Genomic DNA, 20,581 nt, shown 5'->3' on the forward strand with positions numbered 1-20,581 from the left:
GTTCCAACCACTCGTCAGCCTTCAGTGGCTCCTTTGGATCCCCAACAAACTCATCCGGGTTAGACCGGAAGAACTCCCTCTTCAAGAAAGAAGGCCCTGCCTCAGCTGCCTGATTCCCAGCTCCGAGAATACCCAAAGCTCCTGCTATCTCTCGTGCCAAGGCACTCATAGCCTGCTGACCTGCTGGCTCGGCCACGTTGGCCTGACCAACTCCCTCCTACACTGCCGGAACCTCCTCCGGTAAAGGCATCTCCTGCCTACCACGTCTACCACGCCTACCGCGTCCTCGTCCTGACATCCTAATAAAGGTAACCAAGACTATTAGCACATTCATAAATGTGCCGAAGCTATAACACTCGCGTCCTAATACATGGACAACTGTAATTCATTCCACGTAAGCACATAAGTACATAAGCACTTACAAATTTCATTTCTGGATAATGATAGTCCCGAGGCGTTACTAGAGTTCCGGTTAGAAACAACATTGATCAAGTGCCTTTCCAACAAGACTCACAGAAACCCAAGGATCCAATCAACATCCTAGAAACTAAATCCCATACCCACATAGTCACATTAGCATGTTATCAATTAAGCACATAGCATATGACACTACATCTAAGTCTCTATCAAGCGAGACAAACCCATTGTGATCCATAATTAACATTTCAACCCTACACGATTTCATTTTCATCAATGTTTCAACATTTACTTCATTCATTCATGCCAAACATGCATTTAGGTTTTATATAATTAAAACCCTAACTTTTGTAAAATTACACAAAGGCCCAAACTCTCTCAAAATTTCCCAACAACCCCCAACATATCGAAATGCCAAAATTTAAGGACAAAACTCATAGAGAGGAGTAGGATATCCCAACCTCAAAAGATGACTCCCAACCAAGAAGGTGAAGAAGACGAAAATGCTCCAACCCAAGAATTTCTCGGATCAAAAGATAGCCTTCGACGATCAACAACCCTTTTGTAAAGGCCAAAGGTGAGGAAATCACTCCTACTAGATCAATACCTAGAGAGAAGTCAAGGTTTTAGAGAGAGGAGCTCTCAAAATGGGTTTTAGAAAAAGTAGGAGAGAGAAAGGAAAGTAAAAAGTGATTTAAAATCACCCAGCGGATAACTCATATACGCATGACCCGCTCGAGCGGGGAACACAACGCTCGAGCGCCAAGAACAAAAATCTAGACACGCTCGAGCGCAATAAGGCCCGCTCGAGCGCCAAGACACAAGAAAAAAGCACCTCCGCTCGAGCGCGAAAACCAGTCCGCTCGAGCGTAGATTTCCCCCTCCTAGAACTTATACCCAGAAAGTACTACCCGCTCGAGCGCCAGCAAACCCGCTCGAGCGCTACCGCTCGAGCGTAAACAAACTCGCTCGAGCGTAAAAATCACATCTGCAGAAGTTTTGCAGGAACACGAAATACTGGTTTTGTGCAATCCCCGCTCGAGCGCAAGAAGACCCGCTCGAGTGGAACGCCTAAAACTGGACAACAAGGAATTGAAACCAAGGCCTAACCAACCTGTAACAACCCTGCCCAAAACATCCTAAAACTCAATCAAGTGGAATTAAAGGACATCAACAAGATAGATACTACTACCAACTTCACGGAACCGAGTTCGGAATACAACAGGACAGCAAAGGGACAACCGGGATCGCTATAGTATATATTACATGTATGTATAAATTTCTGATTTCTTTGGTTTTATATAATTTTGGGTGATTTGTGAGATGGGTTTATGAAATTCTGAATGATTGAAGTGTTGAAATTGAAATTACGAGATCTAAAATAATCCCCTACTCACCTCTGATTTCCACATTGGATCCAAATTCCTATCCTTCTCTTCTTTTCCTTTCTCTGTCTCTCTACAAATTTCTCTCTCTGTATATGTATGTTATACAAAAGTTCTGCTGTTGTAATACATGGTCCATCTTCAAAGCAAGGAGAAAGTGAAAGGGAGAGAATAAAACCCTTTTCTCCTTAGTGTTGTATAGTGCTTTCTTGTGTTTGAAAGAGGTTGATTATCTTTCAATCTTCTTGTTCATCTTTGGAGCTTTAGAAAACCCAAGAAATCATTTTTTTTATAACAGAAAACCCAAGAAATGAAACATGTGAGAAATCAAACCCAAGACGAAATCAAACACAAGGGTTTGCCAACCGACGTCACCTCGCCGCCCTTAACCTCCTTCGTTTCGCCTTCGCCTCTGCCTCTCTTCATTCGTCTCCTCTGTTTTGAGAATTAGGATTCTTAGCAAATGAAAAAAAAAAAAAAAAAAAAAAGTCCAAAACAACCACGGCAGATGATCTAGACTCATACAATCCACCCACTCCAATTCTAATTTTGCATCTGCTGAGCTTAATCCAATGTACCCTATATATATATATATATACACACACATATTAGAGTATAAACTTTCACTCAAAACCAAAAACAAAACACAAGCATTGAAAACAATGAGTTTGTTTCCTAAAACAATGGAAAAGAAAAATAGATCAGGTCTTAAAAAGATTATTGTAAGCAAAAAATAGACAATTTCAATAATTCAAAACACTAGTCACCAAGCTCAATCAATCAAACAATATTCAGCTCCATCTCTGGCTCAATGCTGAAAAAATGCCAACTTAAATCATGAAAAGCTCGAAAATAATCATCCGAAGCCGTCTTGATTCCAAACTCTTTTGTAAATCTCCTAACAGCCAAGATATGCTTCCTCAAATTAACAACATTCGAGTTCTTAAACACGGACCCGTATTGCTCATATGTCTCAAAGCTGTTCCCAAACAATATTATACGGTTCAACATGTCCGATCTCCAATTTGCCTGCAGGAGATTGTCATACAACTCTGCCTCACAGTGTGGCATGAAAAATAATGTCGGCTTCAAAGCTTGTTGCCTACCTTGTTCATTGATTGATAGAACAGAACAACCAAGACTTTCTAAAACCCAAGTTTCTATACCAGAAAGAATCGGATCAAACACCTCTAGATCTCCAATCCAACTGAACATTTTCTTCATCAAAATCGCAAGGCTAAGCTGAAATCGAGGGGGGGTCATATGATTCAATGCTACCAATACCATATATCACCATGTTCATCTTTGGTTCAGAGCCCAGAAGCCTTGAAAGATGATCCAAGATTTGAGGAGACCGAGTTTGATCCATAAAAGTAGAGAAAAAGAGAGAGGTCTCAACTTTCCTCATGCAGACTTGCATTTTCTGCATCAATTTCAATTCTCTGTCAGAATCAACCTCATGGTCGATTGGAACCCATGGTTGTTCTTGTTCTAGGATCTGAGATTTGAGATTTCTTCTTTGTTTTTTTACCACGACGAGGCAAAACAATTGTCCAGTCTCCAGTTGGATTTGGCTTTTTGACTGTGAGAGTTTTTGCTGAAGCAGCCATGGCAATAAGCAGAGTAGTCTACTTCTAACTAGACAGTCCTTGTGGTTTCAAAAAAATGTAGTGCCATGGTTCAGAGGGGTCTACAACATATACTTCAACCAGAGACCTTGTCCATGCAATCAATGATCCTGATCCAAATAGAAATCTTGGCATTTGGAACCTGTTAATTGTAAGTACACAATTTTGTTATAAACAATCAACTGCATTAGTAGCACAGATTTGGGGAAAAAGCAGCCAGTAGGAACATAGGGGAATTAAAAAGCCTATGAAGCTTGGTGTAAAGAAAATTATAATTATTAATTAACAGACCCAAAAGACATTTGTTCTTCATCGAAACTTTAAGGCTGTGTTTCGGTCTAGGATTTAAGGAGGAAAAAGTGACAAAATTTAGCTTCTAGTTCATTCATTTTTTTCTCTTCCTATTTCCTTCTCCTTCTCAAATCCCTCCTCAAATCCTTGATTCAATCACAGCCTAAGAGGAACAAGAAACACTTGATAAAGAAATGCATCAAACAGGTCCAAAAACATGACATTTAACATCACCTGCACTTTTATCCTTTTTGTTCTCCTGGGGAACATACACACAGGAAATTGATGATACGGTGTTCATGTAGTTTTAACTGGTTTAAGTAGGCCAGTTGTTCCAATGACAGGATTTACATATATATTCAGTTGGAATTCATCAAATACAGTCACAAATGAAAGTAGTATATTTAAAGGACTTATTATGATAATCATTCATTAGGTAAGGACATTTAGCATGCATCTATAGAAACAATTTCCTCTACTTTCAGAGAAATTATAATACAAGTAGGATATAGCATTCCAATCTGTTCTAAATACCAGCATCTTGCCCTAAACAAAAATCCAATAGATAATAAATTGAAAGAGTTACATTACATGAAACAAGTGAAGAAGTTTTGATTTAAGTGTAATTCAAGAGAAAATTGTAGGGACTTCCCAAAAGGTTTACGAATCAGGCAAGGAAAGGGCGTACCTAGTGCACGAAAGCTCCCGCTTAAGTGGAGTCTGGGAAAGGGTTATGTACGCAGCCTTACCCCCACAAACGGAAAGGCTGTTTCCACGACTCGAACCAGTGACCACCAGGTCACCAAGGGGTAGCTTTACCGCTACGCCAGGCCCGCTACAAATCAGCCACGGAAACTCCCTTATAAAAGTAGGCAAAGACCTTTCCTAGTGGCATGCCCTAGGTTTGAAGGATTTGATAACAAGATAGAAATGCTAACGGAATGGGAGAGAGATAAAGACGAGACAAATCTAGTTTTTAGACAACGAGAAAGGATACAACTCAGCGATAGAGCGTCATCTTGACATGGTGGAAGTCATCAGTTCAAGCCTAATTAACCCTAAAACCAATGCGAGTTTTCTAGAAAAAAGTGGATTCTTCAGTTTAGCAGTTTTTTCTTCAATTTCTTATGGAGTAAAATTCTCACCAGTACAAGTCAAGGGAATGCCCCCTAGCTTCAGATTTCCATATAAAGAACACAATGAGCATACATACCCTCTTTTAACTTTTATTTTGGCAGATTGAATATCATTTATAATAAATCAGAATAAGACACGACTAGTTTTTCCAAGAAATCCCAACGAAAAATACAAACTATTCCTTCTTTTCTATCGAATCGATCATGACCACTATATTAGAAACAGCAAGGCATGCCACCGAGAAAACAGCCCAAGCCCATAAAAAACAATCATCTTCAGAAATTGGTATATCGTGCAAAGAGAAAGGAAAAAGTCCTTCTTAGCTACCTGAGTCGAACACAAATGATGCACTCCATAAAAAATTTTAAAAAAAACTGCCACGAATCACACATATGCTTGTAGTGGCTCGGCTAGAGGAAGAAGCCAGAGCCTATGCGCTAGTGAAGAATAGACATGATAGAATCAATTGATTGCATAAGATATGCTAAAACCACTAATTGGATGACTTCCCTATCCATATGGCCGGTCAATCGGTGACAACCCCACAACAAAGAGGGAAATGCAAAGCCCTTTCTATATTACAGAACAAGTGCGCTCTTTCTATATTTATCATGCATCTACATAAACAACTTCCTCTACTTTCAGAGAAATTACAGTACAAAGTAGAATATTGCATTCCCATCTGTTCAGCATCTTGCCCTAAACAAAAATTCAACAGTGAATAAATTGACGAAGTTATTATACCTGAAAGAGTGATGAAGTTTTGATTTAAGTGTAATTCAAGTGAAAATTGTAGGGACTTTCCATAAGGTTTGTGAATCAGGCAAGGAAACTCCTTCACTTGCAAAATTAGTCAAGGAACTCTCCTACTCTTGATATCTGATTGTAACTTTTGACCGAGTTTACTAGTAAAAATGATCACTTCAGCCTCATATGCAATAATTAGTCACTTCCTCGACAATATTAGCCTAAAAGGAGACTTGAATAAACTCGTAAATGGAGTCAGATTATTTAGTCACATTTCTATGTCAAGCAACCATTATGGAACATGAGGTCATTTATAGTCCATACAAGAAGAAAAAAAATACTGATAATAAAAATAACCTAGATACACAATCCAAACAAAGACCCTTCCTATGGAATCAGCACGACCAGGCAATCAAATTCTTGGTGGGAATCATCAACTTTATAATGTTTTAATAACAACTCACGCTTTTTTAATGATATTTTTTATGGTTATGCCTCCGATCATAGGTGGATATGCTAATTGATCTGTTCCAATTCTGATAGGTCCGCCTGACACAACATTTCTTATAAATTAATAATTAATGATTTCTCAAGGTGTCCACCATTGAAATATTTCAAAAAGTTGGCAAGACAAATTTTAAAATATATATGTATATATATATATATATATATATATCACTACATAACTCGAATGAAAAAATCATTAGAAACTATTTATTTTTTGTTGATGTTGAAATAAAAGAAGAATAAAATAATAAAATAAACATCTTGCAATTCTGATAGGTCCGCCTGACACGAAATTTCTTATAAATTAATAATTAATAATGTCTCAAGGTGTCCACCATTGAAATATTTCAAAAAGTCAGCAAGACAAATTTTAAAATATATATATCACTACATAACTCGAATGAAAAAATCATTAGAAACGATTATTTTTTGTTGATGTTGAAATAAACTAAGAATAAAATAATAAAATAAACATCTTGCACATATTCCCTAACATAATATTTTAAAATTTTGTCCACAACAAATTTTATAGGACAAATTACATTGACCACCCTTGATCGTGAGTAATAAAAAATATAGTGAGCCCCTAAGTTTAATAACGAAAAAGTAAACGGAACTAATGGATGATATAGAATTACCCTTTCTCCATTAAATATTTTATAATTCAATACTACATCAGTATCCAAACACTTCCTTTCTTCCTACCCTACCCTCACTTTCAGCATCACCACCAACCTACCCTCACTCTCTAGAAACCTCTCTCTACTTCACTTTCTCTATCTCTATGTCCCTCTAACGGTGGATCTCTTAGTTGGGGTGTGGTGAAGACTTCAACATATAGTAGGTCTCTTGATATCATTTGTTGGTGGCTTACTATGGTGGTTGATAGCGGTGATGTTGTGCAAGTGGTTGTACAGTAGGAATCCACTTGTCCAAAGCAATCAAAAACCATGAATCCACTAGTCCCTTGACGAGTCTATGATCTTTCACATTATTACTGTTGACAAGTCTTTGCAAAGATTATGATCTGGATGTGAATCCTGGACATGATATGGCTCTATATTAATTTCTAGACATAATAATCTTATTGGATTTTTTTTTTTTTTTTTTTTTTTTACGGTGCTATATCTGGAAGGTGCAATAGATTATTGTCCTCAATTTATTCCCTATGCTATTTTTACAACTACACTGCAAGTCATGGAAATGCAGTCCAAACAAAACCTTTTTCTTATTCTTTGAATTTGATCACAACTCCATCTATAGACAAAAAATGACCAAATGAGAAGCTAACATTAAAGTAGTAGCCCTATCTATAATGTAAATCATACAAATACTTCATGAGGCTAGGGTTGTTCGAATACCCACCCTGCCCAATGAATCCAACCAGACAGACCACAAACAGACGGTTTGGAAACTATATTCGGTCAACTACGGGTTAACATGGATATTTTTTGCAGTTTGTCGAATAATGGGTTTGGCAAAAAGAAACCCACATAACCCGACCACCAACCTATACATTTAAAAAATATCTCCACGTGTCATGTGTAATTGATGTTCTCATATTATATTCATCACTATTCTAGGGTGCTTCACCAACTTTCCCGTCGAAAGTGCTACTACTCTCTTTCTCTGTGCAGTCATTGATTCCTACAATAATTCCTACACACTCTCATTCAACATTAATTACACTTTCTCCTATAAATTAATTACTCTGACTCACCCTCCTATTTTGACCTCTCTTCACTGTTGCATCTACTATCTTACTCTCTCCATAAATTTCCTCTTCTACCCATCTCTACTCTTCCGTTTGAAAAAAATATCCTTATTTGCATTTATATCTCTCTTCCATTAATCAATATCTCTCTCTTCCTTCGAGTCTCTCTTCCTTCCATTACATTGATTATATTTCTCCCATAGGCTGGCTATTCAATTCCCCCACCGAAAAAACCCTTCAATCTCCTCCCAAAAATTCAATCTCCCTCTTCAATCCCCTGATTGTCATTCTTTTTTTCCCCGGAAAATTAATGGTGGTGTTGTTCAATTAATGGGGATGGCTGTGGTAGATCATCTGACACTTACAGCATGTTGTATCAATTTCCCATACACTCGGTGATGAGCGATGACAGCAATGAGTGATGGAGGAAGTTGTGGCGATCAGTGACATGGTGAGTCTCCTCTCTCTCTCCCTTTGTCCTATTTTCTTTTCTCCACTCTCTCTCACATAGACCAATACGTGAGTCTAAGATCTGTTTATTGTGAAGTTTGAATTCTATTTTTCTCATATTTTTTTCCCCATTCTCTTTTTCTAACAGATTTTCGAATTCAACTAATCCGACAGCCAAACGGAGTCCGTTGACTCGGTCGATTTCAAAGAGGAAGTCAGTTGATGGCGGTTCAGTGATTTTCCAATCTGAATGTGTCGGTTCGCTGAGGATTAAGGGTGAACCCAAGCCAAACCACCCCACAAACACCCCTACATGAGGCTCATGCAGGCTAAACTCTACAATGCAAATCATAACTAAGATGTGATGTATGATGTATCCCAACCCATCCCATGAAGTAAAGGTACCTAGCAATAAGTCACATTGTGGTTTAAATGAGCTTATACTACTAGTAACTAGCATTCTTGGCCAACCTACAAATTAGAAATCTATGAAACTTATGCTAGATGCCAAAACCTTCAGTTACTTTCTTCTATTTAATGGAAAAGTGAAAACCATACCAAAGAAAAAGAAAAAAAAAGGGAAACCATACTCGAAGAAATCAGGATACAAGGGCTTCTTCAATGAACTCATTTAAAGGATTAAGGGAACAAGGCCACACTTTACAAGAAGTTTTATAGCCACTATATGGAGGTTATGCATATAATAAGGTGTTAATAGTTGGTTTAACACTAGGGAAAAACACCACCTATCATTGTAAATAAACAAATAAATAACTCAACATGCAGCTCACCCTTAAATCATATCACTCAAATGTTTACATTCCTTAATTAATCCATCCAATCCAATCTTTCACAAAATAATACATAGTAATACTTAGTTTGAGCTTTCTACTGCATACTCATCACAAAAAACTAAGCTCAGTGAGAAATCTACTGCTTTTTTTAGTACAAGCATATCCTAGATAGGGTTCAAAAAAGGGACTGGGGGGCTTTACCATAAGATATGATAATGATGGCAGCCCAAGTTTGTAGCTATTTAAAGTGGTCCAATAAAGTGACAGGTTTGATTACAAAACTCAAATACGTACTGGCTCTGGAACATTGTTCCGTGATGATAAAGTTTGGAAAAATCCTTTTAGATCCTAAAATCCAAACATCGCAGTTCTGTTGAAACTTGAAGAAAATTCCAACCTAGAAATTTTGACCATGGAAACAACTTGCAAGATGCAATCTCTAAAGCAAATGATATTATCTAACAATAAAAAATTGAACAAAATTGAGTTGTATGGGGCCGACTTATTAAGATGGGGCCTTCTTACATACTTAAAAAAAATTATCAAGAGCTCCCAAGATTGGATTAATTTTTTTTATTTTTTGCTTCTTTTTTTCTTTTTCATCTACTTTCTAAGAAGCATGATTATATAATCAATCAGTCATATTCCAATCCACAATCCACATAAATTCAACCCACAGACACAAATTATGTAATCAAACCCATTACATCTACAAAGATTAAGTTTCCAGACACACTGTGTGTGTGTGTGTGTGTGTGTGAGAGAGAGAGAGAGAGGAGATATGTTATGTTCAGATTATTCAAAGAATATGTTCCCACACATAATACCAAAGATTGAAACCAAAACTTAAAAAAACAACAATTAGGACAAAGCAGAGCAACACAATAAGAATCTAATGGATTTTGAAAGACAAAGCAAAAAAAAGATGATTGAAACGCGGTGTTCAAAGAGCACTGAATACATATATATATATATATATATATATATATATATATATATATATATATATATATATATATATATATATATTTCCCAAATTACATCCATTAACCTAAAAACAAAAAAGAACCTACCGAATGGAACTACTACCATAACACAGAAGTCAGAAATGTTTTCTTTTGTATTTCCCTAATCCTGTACTTCTTTTATGTGCTATGCACGGGATAATTATACATATTTATATTTGTTTTAGATTTTTTTTAATATATAAATTATGTTTTTTAAGATTTTTTATAAAAATAATTTAACAATGAAGTTGAAAAGGGTACTGCAGTAACTATACACAGATTGTATCTATAATTATTTGTATGAGGGGATTTTAAATGCTGATCAGGGATTTTGACCAAATTAATAAATGCGAGGATTTTAAATGTTAATTAGGAGATTTTGACCAAATTAATAAATGCAGCATGTGAAAAGACATGTAGATTGAAAAAAGTTAATAAATGCTAATAAAGGGGTTTTAATCAAATCAATAAATGCTGAGTTTTTTTTTTTTAATAAAAAATTTAGAAAATTCAGATTGGGATATTGAAACTCCTAGGCCTTGGGGTTAAAAACCCTTTTTTCTTAATATATAGTATATATATATATATATATAGATTATAAGATGATAGAAATAAAGTGCTATCTTATAATGGAGGAGATATGTGACTAGATTAGAAAAATGTCTAGTTCAAATTTTTTCTCTCTTATATTTATTGAATTAATGTTACTATGTTAGCATTTGTTAATTTTAATTTAGGATGAATATAATATGAATTTACATAACACATAAAAATATTTATAAAAAAATAAAAAAATTCGCCGTGTCTCCTGCCGTTTTCGTGTCTCCATTTTTTGAAAATTATCGTGTCCCGTGTCCGTGTCCGTGTCCGTGTCCGTATCCGTATCCGTGCTTCATAGAACCATTGTTTTTGGGAAAAAAAAGCATGTGGATGATGCTCCTAAAAATTTAGGAGACGAGGAGGACATAATGATGTATGAAGATATTCCAACCAGTGATGTTGAGAAAGTTGAAGAAATTGATGTAACTCAAGATGACAAAGATGGTGGTAATATTGGTGCTCAAGCAAGAAATTTCACAGAGTCAAGAGAGAATCAGGTTGATATGAAGTCTAATCCTTTGTTGGATGAAGTTATTATGAAAGGTGTTGCTAGCAGAAAAAATGTCGGGGGTGCCAAACATTGGGAGTGTAAGTATTGTAATCAGTGGCGGAACTAGAAAATTAAATTAGAGGGAGCGCTTATTAATTACAATATTAAAAAAATTTACAAAAATATTTCACGCAAGTTTTTACAATTGATTTCGAGAAACATCAGAAAAATAATGTTATTTATAACTAGCGTATCATGGGCAATTTAAAAAAATATGCATATAAGTTTTAAAATAAATTATACAACGATAAATTATTTTTTATACAAAATTTAATTAAAAATTCAATATAATGGTAATATCATGTCATCATTAGTATGTGATATCACCAATTAATAGTAAATAAACACATAGAGAGTGAATCTCACATGTCAAATGTAACTAACAATTTAATAAATTTCATATATTTATAGTGAGATTACTTATACTTACATATCAATAATAATGACATCACCGTTACATTCCAAATTTTTCATAAAATTTTCATAGATAATATGATTTATAGTAGTCTCTTCATTTTTACTTAAAAAACCATTATTGTTCTCATAATTTTAAAATATCATTGACATTTCACTCTTATAATGTTTTTGTAATTTTTTTATTTAAAATATCTTCTTTATATTTGTAAAAAAAAAAAATCCCAAAATCAGGGGAGCACGTGACCCCCCTGGTTCCTTACTCCCTCCGCCACTGATTGTAATGCTAGTTTTGTGAGTACGTATACTCGTATTCATACAAACTTTTTTGGTGCTTCTACTAGAAAAAAAAGCTGAAGTAAAAGGTGCCCTACTTGTTGAAAAATCGCACATAATTGGAAAGGATACATAAAAAGGTTGAAAACGTCAAGAAAAAAGGTGGTGTTTCTTCTTCTCTTAAAAATTCAAAACTTACTCATCGCCATGTGCCAAGAAGCAAAGCTCCACCAGAAGATTCATTCGCCTTGATGGATAGACATGCATTGGATGCCATTATTGTAAGCAGTGTTTTAAAAAGCTCTAGGCGCATCGAGACGCCAAGGTTACCTGGAGCCTAAGCGTCGAGGAGCGAGGCGAGGCGCGCGCCTCGCCAAAGCGAAGCGCAAGTTATAGAAGTTAAGCAAAATATTAATATAGCACAATTTTCAACATTAGTAAATATTTAATATGTATATTATTAATTTTTTGAATAAGAAGAGAAGAAAAACAACAATTAATTTTTTTAATATATATATATATATATATATATATATTATTTTATTTATTTATTATATTTTTTAAATAATGTGTTTCAATTAATTTTTTTAGTTTATTTTGCATACATGTGTATTTTTTTTTTATTACTATGTATAAGTATATATTATATTTTACATATTATCTATAAGTATATTATATTATATAATAGATATTGTATAATATTATATATATATATATGAATCAATTATATTTTATATATTATCCAATATTTGTAAGTATAATATATATTATATATTATATAATAGGTGCTGATCAAAAAAAATATAGTATATAATAGGTATTATATAATATTATATATATATATATATAAGAATCCGGAAGATAACGAGAGAGAGAGAGAGAGATCGCAATCGCGATCGCTAGGGAGAAGGCGAGAGAGAGCGATCGCGAGAGAGACAAAAGTGAGAGAGAAGACGATGAAAGAAGAGAAGAAAATAGAAAAAGCAGAGAGAGAAGAGAAGTAGAGAAGAGAATAAGAGGAGAAGAGAGCAGAACCTACGTGGCGTGGTGTGTACTCGTCGCGTCATCTTCTTCTTCTCCACTAGGATTTTTTTTTTATTTAATGTTTTTGCTCTTTTGACTCACGTTTTGAAAATTTTATACTGTAAATGTGATTTCATCCCATGTGCGTATCCACACAGAAAGCTGAGGTGCACAAGGCGCTCGCTTTGCGCTTCATAATATGGCGCTCGCCTCATCGCCTAGGCAGCGTTTCCCCTATGTCGCCTCGCCTCCCCATGCCTGAGGCACAAAGCTGCGCCTTGCCTCGCCTTGAGCTTAGGCGTGCGCCTAAGCGCGCTTTTCAAAACATTGATTGTAAGAGCATTATGTACAAATGGAATTCCTTTTAATGTTCTTAGGAATCCTCACTTTTGTCGAATGGTGACAGCCATCAATAACGCACCAAAGGGCTACAAATTGAAAAGGCAAGAACTACTTAGCTAGATTAAGTAAAAACAAGTGTTAAGAAAGAATTGATTCCTGTAAAAGACACGTGGTACACTGATGGAGTGCCAATTGTTTCTGATGGGTGGTCAAATGTGAGGAAGAATCCACTGATAAATATTTTAGCAGTAAATAGTCGTGGTGCCATGTTCTTATATGCTAAAAACTATTCTGGAGTTGAGAAATCAAGAATCAATATTGTTGAATTGCTACTGGAAACAATTGACAATGTGGGTCCTTCTAACGTCATCCAAGTTGTTACTGACAATGCCACAAATTGCAAGTTAGCTGGGAAAGAAGTGGAAGAGGTACATCCTCATATTTTTTGGTCTCCTTGTGTAGTTCACACATTGAATTTGATTTTCAAAGATTTGGCCCAAACTTTTGATTGGTTCACAGATACATATCATAAGGGGGAAAAATTGTCAAGTATTTCATAAATCATTCATATGCATTGACAATTTTTAAATCACACTCAAAGCTAGAACTTTTGAAAGTAGCTAAAACAATATTTGCTTCACATTTTATAATGTTGAAAAGACTTGTTGATCTAAGAGAGGCCTTGGCAACAACAGTTGTTTTCAATTCTTGGAAGGAATTGATGAAAAGTGGTGATGAACACATAAGAGATGTGGGTGCTCTGATTACTGGATATATTGGGAGTGATTATTTTCGGGATGAGGTGTACAACATAGTGGCGATCACAAAACCAATTTATAAATTAATAAGGTTTTGTGATAAAGATAGTCCACTTATGGGTGAAATATATGAGAGGATGGATAATATGCTTGGGGAGATCAAAGATGTTTTGAAAAACAAAAAATACAGTGATGCATATACACAAATTGAAGCTATAGTGGTTGGTAGCAATGTTTTCAAAACCTGACCGGTGAGTGAACCGAAAAAGGGACCGGGTGGACGGGTCACCGATTCAACCGTCGGGACAAAGAGGTCGAACCGTGACGTCATAATTAATATTATATAATTATAAAATATAACTATAAATTATAAATAAATAAAAATATATATAAATAATCAAATAAAAATAAAAATTATTGCATAGTATTTATTAATAATATTTAATAAAGTCATAATTGATAAAATAAAAAAAAAAGTCACTTATTTTTAAAAAAATTAAAATTTTTAAACATTCTCTCCAAACAAATTGATTAAATGTTAGATTTAATTTTAAAGGGAAATGAAATTTTCAACCCTCCCTCCAATCAATATGTTTCAAATAATTTGATTGAATCCCACATAGAATTTTGTAGGTTCTCTTTGAAAAATCTTTTCCTATAAATAGGAATAAACTTTCATAATCTTCTCAAATTTTCAATGAGACTCTTCCTTATGAGAGGAGACTCTTGAAATAAGAATTTTTAGTCAAAATTTTGAAATATATCTATATAATAAGATAGAACAGCTTTTGAAAATATGTCAAAATGTATCAGAGATACAACTCGTTTGAATGGTCTAGATTAATTCTAATCAATATCTAAAGGTTGAGATTAATTGTTTTCCCGCCCAAACACTTTCTTCTCTCTCTCCCACCCACACACGTCTCCTGCCATTCCCTCTTTATCTCTCTCTCCCTCCCTATTCTCACGTCTCCTCCCTATTCCCTCTTTATCTCTCTCTCCCTCTTCTTGAACAAAACCACCAAAACCAATTGTCTCCCCATTCCATCTTTATTTCTCTCTCTCCCTCTCTCTCAACCACCGCCATCGCCACCACCGACCACCTTTATTCCTGTCCTCCTCCCTCTCTCCCACCCTCGGTTATTCGCTTCGCAAGGTAATTTCGGCCCTCCTCCCTCTCTCTATTGTATTTTGTTTTATTGAAATGTTTTTGTTGCTGGATTCTGCATCTGGCTCTGTTGTTCATCGTTGTTGTCTTTGTTGAAATCGATTCGCCGCTGCTCATCATCACCAGTCGCAAGATTCCCTCTTTCCCACCCTCGATTGTTCCTTTCACAAGGTAATTTCGGTCATCCTCACCCTCTCTCTGTTGTATTTTTCTCTCCTCTGATTTTGCAATGTTTTGGTTGTTGCTTTTGGGTAGTCGATTTCAACTTTCGCCGCTACTCATCATCACCACTCGCAAGGTTCGATTTCTCTCCTCTGTTATTGAAATGTTTTTTATGTGAACACTAGCTATGATTTCAATAAGTTGTATAAAATTAGCATAATTGCAGAGCTTCTTCACTCAGATCCGTAGATGTTGAATTTTTTTTGGAGTTGAATCGATTATCGGGACTGTTCTGAAGTAAAAAAAGAGATGAGTTCTTGAGAATTACCCGAAACTTAGAATTTGAGGCCGAATCTATAGATCCATATCTTGAAACTGATCGATGATCGGCAAGCTATAGATTACAAAGATACAACATAATTATATATGTACAAACACTGTTGAATCTGAGTGTTAAATCTATCTGTTGATTGGATCTGGAACGAAAGAGTAGGGAGTTAGGTTGGGTAAAGGATGCAGGTTTTTGGAGCTTCGAGCGCACTCGACTCGACTACTTTAACTGGCGCCTCGAGTCCGCCGTGATCCAACGGTTTTAATCCCACTGATCCCTCTTAGGGGAGTTTTTTTTATTATTTATTTCGTAGTTTTTTTTTAATTATTATTATTTAAGGATTGTTTGGGAATGATTAAAATAAATACATTTATTTAGATCATATCATTTCTTTTTATATATAGATTTTTGTAAAAAGTTAAACAAATTTATTATGTTTATTTTAAAATATACAAGATAAATACAATTTTTAAAAAAAATTATATATTTTTTATAAAATAAATATGATAAAATTATATCATTATAATTACGAAACTAATTTAATTTTTTTAAAAGTAAAAAATGTTTTGGGTATCAACTTTTACCAATCAAACTACACTCCACCCGTATTAACGCCACCACCACTACCACTAATTAGTATAAATAGTATAATATATACAGCATATAACATTTTGTGAATTTATATCCAGTGCCGGCGATGGCCTTCTATAGCGATCCCGGGTTTACCCTTGTTATACAGTGATCCGGACATGTGTCCGTGGATGTTGGTAGTTGTTTATTATCTTGTTTGCATCCTTTTTACTTCGTATTTGAGTTATAGGATGTGTTGGGCAGGTTTGTTATAGGTTGGTTGTGTTTGGGAGCCTAGTGCTGCTGCCCAGATTTTTGGACCTTCGCTCGAGCGAGGAGTTGGTCGCTCAAGCGAGAGTTGAGTTCGTGCCTGGTGGATCGAGCCAGAGTGGCTTCGCTCGAGTGAGCGATTGCATCTGGTTCTGGACCTGAGAACTGCATTTCTTGGCTCGAGCGAGCTTTCTTCGCTCGAGCAGTCTGGTTTGTTCTTCGCTCGAGCGAGAAGTCTGTCACTCGAGCGTACTTCTGGTTGCAGACCTGAGGGTTTGAGTTGTTAGCTCGAGCGAGCATTCTTTCGCTCGAGCGCACTTCTGAGTTTTTGGCTCGAGCGAGAACTTCTTGGCTCGAGCGAGAGTTTTCTGTGTCTGGTCGCTCGAGCGAGAAAGGCTTCGCTCGAGCGAGCGTGTTTTATATCAGCGGACAGTAGCGTTTTTGAACATCAGTTTTTCACTTCCTTTTCTTTCAAACCCTAGATCCGAGACACTCTCTCTCTACACTTACTCTCTCTCTAAGATTTGATCTCCCTAGAGTGTGAATCTAGCCTAGGGCCTTTGTTAAAAAGATAGAGGGCGTTAAGAGCTTTGACTTAATCTGAAAAAGTTTGGATTTGGAGCACGTTGATCTTCGAGTCTTCATCTCCTTTTTGGCTCAAACTTCGAGGTAGGGATATCCTACTCCTCTCTATGGATTTTGTCTTTAAATTTTAGTATTTTGAGATGTTGGGGTTGGTTTAGTAATTTGGTGAAAGTTTGGGGCTTTTGTGTTATTTTACAAAAGTTGGGGTTTTATTCATAATAAACCTAGATGCATGTTTGGCATAGAGAAATGGAATAAATGTTGAATCATTGATGAAAATGGGACCTAAGGGTTGAAATGTTAATTATGGAAAATGACCTAATTACATTGTTTGATTAATTGGGATAATTAATTGTGAGAAATGAGGAAATGAAATGTTGATTGAATATCCATTTGTGCATTTATTTTCTGTTTAGAAATAATTGCTTTGGGCTATCGGTGGAGGATAGTCGTGATTGTTGTAGACAATGCATGATGATTAGGCAAACGGAAACTAATCAATGGAATGTGTCATGGAATTTGACTGTTGATAGAATACATTAACTGTATGTATTGAGTGATCGTATATAGAACCAATGTGTTTGTATACGTTATGTGTAGAGGAGGAGATGGGGGATGTACTCCGCGGTTTAGGAGAAGATAGGGGATGTACCTCTAAACCGGATAGTGTTGGGAGAAGATAGGGGATGAACTCCGTAGATACAGCTCATATGCTTGTCTAGAGAAGTGAAGATAGAGCTCATATGCTTATCTTTGTGAAGTGTGGATACAGCTTATATGCTTATCTGTGAATGTGGGATATTGTTGTTATACATATCTGTTGGGAATGTGGATATAGCTTATATGCTTATCTGTGAATGTGGGATATAGTTTTTATACATATCTGTTGAAATGATGATAGAGCTAACATGCTTATCTGTTGAAAAAGGGAAAATGAAAGGTAACTTGGACTCATAAGTCGTATGACATAAATATGTGATTTATCTGAATGTATCAATGTTGGCCATCTATCAATTGATAATCTTTTAGTCATTGTTCATGGTTGGTTTAGTGTATTTCTACTGGGCTGTGGCTCACCCTATATGGGAATATCATTTTCAGGTACAGGTAGCATGCCACCTCCAAGGACATAGCTTGGGAGGCTAGAGGCGGACATACTTTTGTCGTTTTACTTTTGATGTATTACATGTAAATTCAAGCCAAGGGCTTAACGTGTAAATGAGTTAGTACTCTTTTGTTGTAACCAAGTGTTAACTTGGAAAGCTGTAAGCCCATAGGGCATTTGCTTTTGTTGTTAACATGTAATACTTTTGTAATGAAACTCTGATAAATGGAAGAATGTGGAACTTTTACATATAAATGCATATCTTTATTGATGGGTTTAATGTTGTTATTTTGAGGGCGTTACACCTTCCCTGGGCATGGGTCACTAAGGCTATGGCCTAGGACCCCTCAAAATGGATTCAAAAAATAGGTCCCCTTCTATTATGGTTTAGTATATTATATTAGGTATGTTTTAAGTTAAAAAAAAAAATTCAAAGAAGGCTCAAATTAACTTAAAATAAATTAACCCATTAAAAAATTAAAAGATCCATTTAAAAAAATTAACATTGTTATCCATTGAAAATAGACCCAAAAAAATGGGTCCCTCCTATTATAATTTATTGTAATACATTAGGTATATTTTAAATCCAAATTAAATGCAAGATGAGATGATAGACTCATACACAGCTAATTTGTTGTGGAAACAATTTTCATGTTAACTCCAAATTTGCTATGGACAACTGGAATATCTTCTCTTCCATACATTTTTGGAGGTTACCAGTTCAGTAATTTTTTTCCCGAATTTTCTTTAGTTTTGCACGGGTGAATCATAGCGGTGTCCCAGTGCAAAGGCTTGGCTACTGGTGGAAGGAACTACTGGGGTGGTGTAGAGTATTTAGAGAATTCTAATGTAGGATGATGATGATTATAGTTAGTCGTCATTTGTATGGGGTTCCTGAATTCAGTCAGCTTGTGGCATTATAATTCATGAGAGAGAGAGAGAGAGAGAGAGAAACTGTTTAAAATGACATTTTATCAAGGTTGATAAGATCCAAAGTAGGGTGTATTGTATACGACCTTCGGCATGTGCAGAAAAATTCTTTGTTTAATGGGGGTGGAAATTAGAATGATATGTATATTGGTATTATTAGTCAAGAGATCTGATTTTACTTCTCTTAAAATTTTGTTTGAGATAACATAATATGGTGTTTATAAGATATGTGTCAACCATCTTTGTCTTGATCAATGTTTTGAGTTACTGTGCAACTAATTCTGTCTGAATTCTTTCCTATGTAATTGTGATAGGATTGGAGCTGCAATGGTGTAATGGTTGACACCTTGCATGGCCAGAGACTTGAAGCTTGGGGAAAGATGGGACATGAGTGAGTGCAAATAATTGCAACACAAGTTCTGAACTTGCCTGGTTAAAAGTCAATCTATAGGCAATGGGAAAAAGTGAGAATTTTTATTAAACAAAATCTCTAAATTCCAGAAAAGTTATATAAAAAAAAAAATTAAAAACTAATTTGTTATTACTTTGTATCTTGATATAATAACTTGGTGTCGTTTGGTTTTATCAGTTGATAGTCCTAATACTAAGTTGTTATTACTTTGCATCTTGATATAGACTTAATTAATTCTTCATATCACTACAATTAATTAACAGTTTTAATTGTGTACAACCTTTTCTATACCATTGAGTATTATTCTTTGCTTCTTTTCTTTTGTGTAGAACACCATTGGTTACCAAGATGAGTTCAATTTCTTGCCAAATTTGAGTTGTTTTTTTGATTTATTGTAACAAAAGCGCATCACTGAGTGTTTATGTTAGTTGTTGATTTAGATTTTGTTTTTCCTTTTTTTTTTCTTTCCCTATTAGTTAGTGTCGTTTGATTTTGATCCTAACATAATTTATACCGTGCCTTTAAGCACGGGCATTCACTAGTTTATATATATAAAAATATATAAAAAAGAAAGAAAAGTAAGAAAGAAAATAAATAAATAAATAAATAAATAAGAAAAAAAACAAACCGGTTCGACCCTCTCAACCCGGTCCGGGTCACCGGTTTTGCCGGTTCGACCACTGGGTCACCAGATTTCACCGATTTTGCTCCCACTCCGGGTTTAGGGGGTTGACCGGACTGGAACAAGGCCCGGTTATCCGACTGGCCGGTCCAATCCGGGTTTGAAAACATTGGTTGGTTTATGGGAAAAAATTAATGTCCCTATGCATTACCTTGGATTTGCTTTGTCACCTCGATTTTATGATTCTACCTATGTAAGTACTCCTACCCCTGGTGGAACCATTAGAAAGAGACCTAATGAAGACAAAGAAGTGGTTAGTGGTGTCTTAAAAGCATTTGAAAAGATTGCATCGCATCCTGATGAAGCAAGAATGTTACGCAAACAAT

At 35.5% G+C, this 20,581-nt stretch overlaps 1 pseudogene across 1 annotated transcript; it reads right to left on the bottom strand.

Annotated features, from left to right (window-relative positions):
• Positions 1-2,410: 2,410 nt before the first annotated feature.
• Positions 2,411-4,802, bottom strand: LOC114292504 (protein SENSITIVITY TO RED LIGHT REDUCED 1 pseudogene; annotated as a pseudogene). The gene is made up of 2 exons (XR_014361795.1): positions 4,410-4,802; positions 2,411-3,572 (listed from the first exon to the last, which is right to left on the bottom strand). The product of XR_014361795.1 is annotated as a protein SENSITIVITY TO RED LIGHT REDUCED 1 pseudogene (transcript).
• Positions 4,803-20,581: the final 15,779 nt, after the last annotated feature.

Source organism: Camellia sinensis, chromosome 2 (genome assembly GCF_055761805.1).
Source record: "Camellia sinensis isolate YWXY chromosome 2, ASM5576180v1, whole genome shotgun sequence".
In the NCBI taxonomy this organism is placed as follows: Eukaryota; Viridiplantae; Streptophyta; class Magnoliopsida; order Ericales; family Theaceae; genus Camellia; species Camellia sinensis.